The 8552-nt window shown below is 48.4% G+C and overlaps 1 non-coding gene across 1 annotated transcript; it reads left to right on the top strand.

Annotated features, from left to right (window-relative positions):
• The first annotated feature begins 205 nt into the window (after window positions 1–205).
• LOC123326550 lies at window positions 206–308 on the top strand. Its single transcript, XR_006541170.1, has one exon. It is a non-coding gene; the product is annotated as a U6 spliceosomal RNA (small nuclear RNA).
• The last annotated feature ends 8244 nt before the right edge of the window (window positions 309–8552 follow it).

Genomic DNA, 8552 nt, shown 5'->3' with positions numbered 1-8552 from the left:
GTTATGTGTTATTGGTAAGGGAACTAAAACAAGCCTTGGAAGGAAATAATCTCCAATGAAATAACTCTGTATTTATAAATTATTGAATTATATTTCAAATGAATAACAAACCACATTGGAAGGAAAAAAAGAACCAATCCAGGTAACTTTTGAATACAGAACTTTGATATATACTCTCAGTCTGAAGATAAAAAGAATTGTGTCCTTGCTTTGACAGCACATATACTAAAATTCAAACAATACAGAGAACATGAGCGTGGCCTCTGAGCAAGGATGACATGCAAATCTGTGAAGAAAAAAACCAAAAAGATGAAAGGGTCACCTGGCTGGCTCAGTCAGTAAAGCACCGAACTCTTGATCTCAGGTCATGAGTTGAAGCCCCACTTTGGGTGTAGAGCTTACTTAAAAAAAAAAAAAAAAGATTAAAAAATTGCAAACAAATATTGAAAACTCTACCTAATAGGCTTGTTTTTCATAGTGGCATGGATTAGCAATTCTAAACCTATTCTCTGTGTACTGGAGGATAGAGTAAAAGATGAAATACATTGAGGATATTGAGAGCCAGGTTTCTCACTGATATAGAAGGGACACACAAATATGCCATGGGGAAGTCCAGGAAGAATGTTGTGGTACTGGCCTGGACTAGGAGGTAGCAGGATGAACCCCTGGATTTATATTTAGGTATGCATGTATTTCCTAGTTCTGTCCACTGAGAGGACCTAGAAACAATAAGCCCACCCAGTGCCTAGCTCCTAGCTTCTTTTTTTTAAGGTTTTTTTATTTTTAATTTGAGAGAGAGAATGAGAGAGAGAGCATGAGAGGGAGAAGAAGACTCCCTGCTGAGCAGGGAGCCCCATGCAGGACTCAGTCCCGGGACTCCAGGATCGTGACCTGAGCTGAAGGCAGCCGCTTAACCAACTGAGCCACCCAGGCACCCCTAGCTCCTAGCTTCTAAATATCATCCTCTACCAAAGGAACCACAGCTCTGTGGAGAAAGGACTGATATCTGGGCCAGGCAAGAAAGAGTACAAGATGAGCCTGGAGCATCCTTTTGCACTTGAAAGTAAGCAAGGACTCAATGAGTAAGAGAGATCCAGCAAAACTCCATAGTAGTTAGCTTGAATGAGCTTTCATTCCAGACAAATCTGTAACAGTTTGGTTATCAAGTAAATAATGATAGTAATGAATTATAACCCACTGAATAAGAATTCATGGCCCAGCATCCCTACAAGCATATCTGTACATCTACTGTAAGCTCTTCTTTACAGTAGAATGCTAATAACAACAGATATTTTAAGTCACAATTTTGTAATCATCAGAGTAATAATGAATATAAGAATTGTCAAGATCTAAACATAGAGGGTGAAAGTTTGATGAGGAATAAAATATCTGGGGCGCCTGGGTGGCTCAGTCGGTTAAGCATCTGCCTTTGGCTCAGGTCATGATCCCAGGGTCCTGGGATCGAGTCCTGCATTGGACTCCCTGCTCAGCAGGGGAATCTGCTTCTCCCTCTCCCTCTGCCCCTGCTCATGTGCTCTCTCTTTCTTGCTCATTCTCTCAAAATAAATAATTTTTTTTAAAAAAAGGAATAAAATATCCATCTCAAAGTACTCCCCTAAAAATTATTTGTGAATTACAAAGAGAAAACAGTAATTGTATGGTAGATAAAAGTGGTAGACATGCCTTAACCAAGTTACCAAAATAACCATCACCAGTGATGGGACAACTTGACATCAGGTACTTCTTTTTTATTTTTTAAGATTTTATTTTTTTAAAGTAATCTCTACATCCAACGTGGGGCTCAAACCCACAACCCCAAGATCAAGAGTTGCATGCTCTACCAACTGAGCCAGCCAGGCACCCAACAAGTGCTTCTTAATAGAATGCACTGAAAAAGACAATAATCGTTTCTGCCCTGGCCAAAATGCACAGCCCGATCTAATCATGAAGAAATATCTGACAAATGAAGATTGAGGAATACCCTACAGAATAAATGACCTGTACTCCTCAAAAATGGCAATGTCATGAAAGACAAAAAGGATGAGAGACTGTTCCCAAGTTGGGGGAGACTACGGAGACATGATAATTAGATGTGACATATAATTCCAGATTGGATTCTGAACCCGGAGAAAAATTGCTCTGAAGGGCATCATTGGGAAGGTTGGCCAAATTTGCATAAGAGCTGTAGATTAGATAGGATGTTACGTCCATGCTAAATGTCCTGATTTTGCTAATTGTCCTGTGGTTACATGTGTATCTATGTTCTCGGGAAATATACACTGAAGTATTTAGGGCTAAAGGGGCATCATATCTGCAACTTACCCTCAAATGGTTCAGAAAAAAGATATACCTAGAGAGAGAATGATAAAGCAAATGTCACAAACATGAATAAGCGAATCTGGGGGAAGGGTATATGGGAATCCTTTGTGCTACTCTTATAACTTAGAACCTTGACATTATTTCAAAGTAAAAAGTTAAATAGAAAAGAAAGAAAGAAAGAAAAAAAGAAAGAAAAAGAAAGAAAGAAAGAAAGAAAGAAAAGAAAGAAAGAAAGAAAGAAAGAAGAAAGAAAGAAAGAAAGAAAGAAAGAAAGAAAGAAAGAAAGAAAAGAAAAGAAAAGAAAAGAAAAGAAAAGAAAGAAAAAGGCCTGTTTGGATTCTTTTCTTGAATGAAGGTATTTTCCCTCAAGACACTCATTCATGCCTCTTCATCAAGCCTCAACTCTCGCTTAATGATTTCAGTAAACATCCCAATCTCGGAAGCACACTGAGATTTGTTTATGAGGTCCTCATTCTCCAGCCATGCCATCCAGGTTGTGTTTATCAGCCCTTCCAGCCAGGTGGACAATATCCACTGAACAATCGTGCATCATCTGAATCCCCAGTGCTCATCCCTGATCCTGCCCTGAGCAGGAGCTCAGGGTAAAGTTTGTGAAATTGAAAGATTGAATTATCCGATTGCCTTCAGGGGAATAGCGAGAGTTAGGACTGAGGGGGTATGGAGAGGAACCCCACTGGCTCTGGTGGGGCAGGAACCCTTATGCATGTCTGGACCCTGGGCAGGAAAGCTTTGGACACAGCAGTGCCTGAAAGCCTCCATCCTGTGTCTTGCTGATGAGGAAATTGTCTTGGAATGGGCAATCACGAGAGAGAGCAGAGTACATTACCCTCTGTAGGGGCAACTCAGGACTAATCTCATCAGTGTGGTTCAGGGTGAGCAGGATGACAGCCTTGGTAAACTGCACCGCAGGGGTCCTTGGAAGTTTATCAGCCCCCTCTGGTTTGTTAAACTCACTGGTGGCAAATGCCGAGGGGTCTCTGTCTGCCCCTCTGATCTTGATTGGATCTTGTGAGTCTGGATACAGGGTTTTCAGTCTGACTTTCCAAGCTGCCTTGAATCCTCACAAGTCCGCTCTTGAAGATGCTCAGATCGATGGGGCTCTCGGAGGGGGTATTTGGAAATGCGTGGCCATGGATGAGACTGGGAAGGCCAGTGGGGGCCTGGAATGTCAACCCTGGGAGTGTGGTTTGATCCTCGGAACAGGAGGAGGAGCCATGGGACGGTGATAGGTAATGGAATGAAATGATCCGATTTTCATTTTAGAAAATTCCCTCTAGCAGCTAAGTTGAGGATCGGAGGGTGGGAAGAGACAAGAAGCAGAAAGATCAGTGTGGAGGCCGCCACACACATCTAGACAAAAACTAGAGCAAGAAGTATTTTTAGACCTTGCTCTACAATAGGAATGGTAAAATGTAGCGTATATAACACCACCCTGACTTTTTATTCTCATGGCAGACATTACTAATCTCTCAGTGTTCTCCCTTACACTGGGCCTGGGGGGGCGGCTTCCATAGACAGTACCAATCCATCCGAGTAGGCACACTGGATGAAAGAAATCTGCCCTCTGGGCTCTGTTATATAAGGCAAGGAAAAGTCATCAGTTTTGAGAATATGCTTACATTTGCTGACAAATGTCACTTCGGGTCTGCCACAACTTGGGGTTCTGGGAGTAGGACCAAGATGATGCCCTAAGTCGGTCTTTGAGGTCCTTGACCGAAATTGTGCCTCGCCCTGCTGTATGCCCTCCATACTCCCACTTAGAGCTTTTTCACATCCACTATCTCATTTCAACCTCACAACATTCCTGGAAGGTCAAGGTCGTCATCCCCATTTTACCGATGAGGAAACTGAGGTAAGAAACTTGCAGGAGCGCCCTCAAGTTCCACGGGTGGTAGGTGGCACAGCGGGGATTCACACCGAGGGCTGTCTGGCTTCAAAAGCCCAGGCTCCTTCCATAAGAAGCTTGTCCGGCTGCAGCAGCTGTTTGCGTCTGTCAGGGCCCATTGCCAAAAAGCCAGAACAGGTTGGGACAACAGTGACTTTGGCATCTTGGCAACATCTTGGCAGCAGCGACTTCGCTTGTCAACAAAATCCTTGGCTGAAAAAGACCTGGGAAACTTGACTTTCGGATCACCCTTATGTAATCCACTCTGCGCTGAGCCTTGGAGAAGGAAAGCTCTGGCCCCTGGGTGGGGGTGGAGGGGATCGCCGAGGGGGGCTGCACAGATGGTGAGGGGCGGAGGCTTCTGGCTGTGGAAGAGAATAAAGTTTCTGTCCTTGCACGGTTGGAATGAGGGCCCCGGAGCCAAGCAGCCCGGGCCAGGGCGGGGCCAGCCAACCTTTGGCACGTGAAATGCCACCCAGTGCTCATGGCAGATAATTCTCGTTAATAATGCATCCTCCCTGGCAGGCACGCATCCTGAAAGCCCTGTCTGTTCGTGCCTCATGGGGTGCCTGCTGGAATGTTGGGGGTCGAGGGGCTGGTCCCAGACGTGGGCAGAGTTCAGACCGGGCTGGGGAGGCGGGGCAGCGTCTGGGCACTGCCTGGGGGCAGAGGGAGCCTTTGTGCTCTGTGCCCTAGGAACCCCACCCCCAGCGGCAGCCGCCCTGGGGAGAAATGGCTGACACGCCAGGCCGAGGCCTGCTCTCTCTGTTCCCTCTCCTGCAGCAGCCAGGGCAGAGGATGCTAATCTGGGTGCAACCTGGCATCTGACAGATCCACCCCATTGTGCTCAAGGTGCTCTTTCTGAGTGGCGGGAGGGCGAGGGGCAGGGGGGCCTCAACCCTGAACGCACAGCACAATCTGCTGGGGAGCTTTTAAAACACTGAATCTCAGTCCTCCACCAGAGACTATGGTACCTTGGCCCGTGGGGGTACCTGGGCATCACCTTTTAACACTGCGCAGTGGCTCTGGAACGAGCTGAGGTTGGTACGCATTTTGAGAGGGTGACTCCCCAAGCTCAGCCACCCCCAGCTGTGTGACCTTGAACACATGAGGTAGTGGTGGGCGGCTCAGTTTCCTCAATTGTGAAACATGGACAGCGATAGTACTTACCGTGTGGGGTAACTGGAAAGATCCAAGGACATGCTGGAAAGATGGAGCACCACCCCCTGGCACAGAGCACACACCCAGACGTTGAGTGCCCAGGGACAGTTAGTTATTTTTATTTCTTCCTTTCCACACCAGCCAAGGGGGGAATTTTAGGGCTTGAAACCAGGGAAGAAAGTGGAAAGGGCAGAGAGAGAGGACGTCCCCTTTTGAGGACGACATCATTAGGGTGACCAGGGGAGGCTCTGCTTCGACGTGGAGGCAGGTTGGGAGGTCCTGGTCCCTCCGCGGCTCTGGGAGAAGCCCACACTCCTTAGCAAGGCACGTGGAGCCCCTCTGAGATCTCCGCTGGCGGAGCACCAAGTGCACCCAGTGGGTGTTGTTGTGTCTGAGTCCCCGCCTCCCAGCAAGTTCGCCAGGGCAGCTCGGTGCCCCCGAGGCCAGCACACAGGTGTCAGTCACGGTGAAGAGCCCGCAGGGCAGGACATGGAGAGCTGGCTGTCCCTCGGAGCAGCGCATTAACTGGTCACAAGGGCAGCGGTGGCTGCCATTTCCTGAAGCCCACGTGTGCTGGGCATCACGCTCAGGGCTTACAGAATTGCACTAGCCTTACCGCTGCTCCCCCTGGCGCGGGGTGCTGTCAACCACGCCGGTAAGGGTCAGAGGTCAGTCAGTCCAGCCCCCCCAGCCCACTGAACTCTACAGCCTCGGGCCTCTGTTGGCCACCGAGCTGCCTGGACGCTGAATCGGGACCCAGAGCCAAGTGCCTGTCTCGTCCAGCGCCGGGATGCTACAGCTTTCTTTGCCGTGTAAGTGTCTGGCTGCAGAGCAGAGCAGTGTTTAGGCAAGTATTTTCCCCCGAAGATGGGTTTTCTCATTTTTTTTTTTAAGGTTTTATTTATTTATTTGTCAGAGAGAGAGCTTGAGTACAGGCAGGGGAGCAGCAGGCCGAGGGAGATGCAGGCTCCCTGTGATGCGGGGCTGGATCCCAGGACCGCGGGATCATGACCTGAGCCAAAGGCAGACGCTTAATGGACTGAGCCACCCAGGCGCCCCGGGTTTCCCCGTTTTCATCCAACTGCAGGGTGGAGGGAGTCACTGGGAATATCCGCTCTGCTTTCCAGCCTTAATGATCCGAGATTGCAGTCCAGAGATTTCTGTGTGGAACCTGACTTATGCTGCACAAATTAATGAAAGAAGCGTGGCCCATCCAGTGGTAACATATTTGGAGCCAAGGGTGGCTTGCTCAGCAGACCCTGTATGAACTTGCCCAAAGTTCTGACACAGATTGCCCGGTCATTTGCAGCCATTTGTTGGGGGGGCCTCCTGGGTGCTGGTGACATGGTGGGGAACAGCTCTGCTTTCATGGGGCTCTGATCCCAGTGAGGGAGACAAACCCCAGGCAAGTACACGAATTTAAGTGCCCACCAGTGAAGAGACAAAAGAGCATGTTGTTGCGAGTTCTTGTCTCACAGAGTCCAAGAATGAATCTCGGGGACAAAAGGGCAAAGTGAAGTGAAAGTTTATTAAGGGAAGGTGAGAACAGAAAGGAAAGAAAAAGAGCTCTCTAGAGCGAGAGGGGTCCCGAATGGGTTGCCACTGGGGGCTTTTATGGTCGGTCTTTTATAGAAAACTGACCAGGGACCTTGGTAAATATCTTGTCTATAACATTTAAGACAAGTGGATTTGTAAATATTATGAAACTGTCTCCTCTATATTTAGAACAAAGGGGATTTGTTATGTTCCCTTCTCTCTGGTTAATATCTTTTTTTTTTTTTTTTAAGATTTTATTTATTTATTTGAGAGAGAGAGAATGAGAGACAGAGAGCATGAGAGGGAGGAGGGTCAGAGGGAGAAGCAGACTCTCCGCTGAGCGGGGAGCCCGATGCGGGACTCGATCCCGGGACTCCAGGATCATGACCTGAGCCGAAGGCAGTCGCTTAACCAACTGAGCCACCCAGGCGCCCTCTCTGGTTAATATCTTGTCTATAACATTTCTCCATCTGGGATTTCTGTGACCCTCGTCAGGTGGCCCCCTCCCTGTCTCTCCCTACCTAGCCTCGCCTGTCCCTTACTCAATGTGACTGGGGCCAGCTTCAGACCCAGCCTTGAAGGATCGCTTCTCTGGGCAGGTGACATTTCAGCTGAGACCTGCATGGCCAGAGGGAGGCAGCCATGCCCAAGTGCAGGTACCAGGATAGCAGCCAGATGGAGCAGCTGATGCAGAGGTCGGAGACGATGGGGCAGTGGGGAACAGGCAGGGCTAGGGCTAGCCAAGGGCCTGAGTGGAGAGGCCACGATGCAGATTACCCAAAGCCCTGCCCTGTTTGGTCTGCTTGTGTCAGCTCCAGCAGGGTCTGCATGGTGAGAGGGACAGGGCTTATCAGCCCCTGCTAGCACCGTGCTTCTGGCTCTCTGTCCTGGGGGAAGCGGGACCCTTGTTCTTGCCAGGGCCACAGGGACAGGGCCCAGCTCTGCCAAGGCTGGGGAGGGAAGGCCTAGCTGAATGTGTGTGCGTTTGTGTTTGGGGAAGTTGGTCTAAATCCGTGTCACCACCGGTGGCTTGAGAGCTCCTTAGAGGTACTTAAGCCACCAGGTGAAAGGCCCTTGAGTCACTTGGAGAAGCTACTCCCTCTAGTCCCATCCCTCTGATTACATCAAGGTCAATGTCCACTTGGTGTTGGTCTGTCCTTTATACCCCCTGACATTTGCTAATCTGGCTTTTTACACGAAGAACAACTGGCCCAGGGATCACAGGCACAGTAACCACCAGAAACCAACAGTGCTGCTTGTTTTCAGGGTCCCATCCCAGCCACCTTGCATGGTGGTCACTGACTTTTTTTTTTACTATGGTAATATTCCTCCTTTAAAAACTTGTTTTTGCTAACAGCTTATTAAGCTTCCCTTTGAAATAAAATTATTTTAGTAAAAAGAATGAAATCACCTGAAAGAGAAACCGTAAAGCATACTGAAGATGGTCAAGGGGAACGGCAAAAGTCATGAAGAAGGTCTGTACAGGAGTGACAAGTTTGGGAAATGTGGGACTAAGATGCTCAAGGCCCACCTCCTCGGTTCCACAACACTCTTTTTCCCAGGAAATTAAATGTTTGTGTTATGATAAGGAAGCAGACCACAGCACTTATTCAAGACTTTCAAATGGAAA

The sequence above is a fragment of the Neomonachus schauinslandi genome, chromosome 13 (genome assembly GCF_002201575.2).
Source record: "Neomonachus schauinslandi chromosome 13, ASM220157v2, whole genome shotgun sequence".
Classification (NCBI taxonomy): domain Eukaryota; kingdom Metazoa; phylum Chordata; class Mammalia; order Carnivora; family Phocidae; genus Neomonachus; species Neomonachus schauinslandi.
This window is presented reverse-complemented; position numbering and strand designations above follow the sequence as displayed.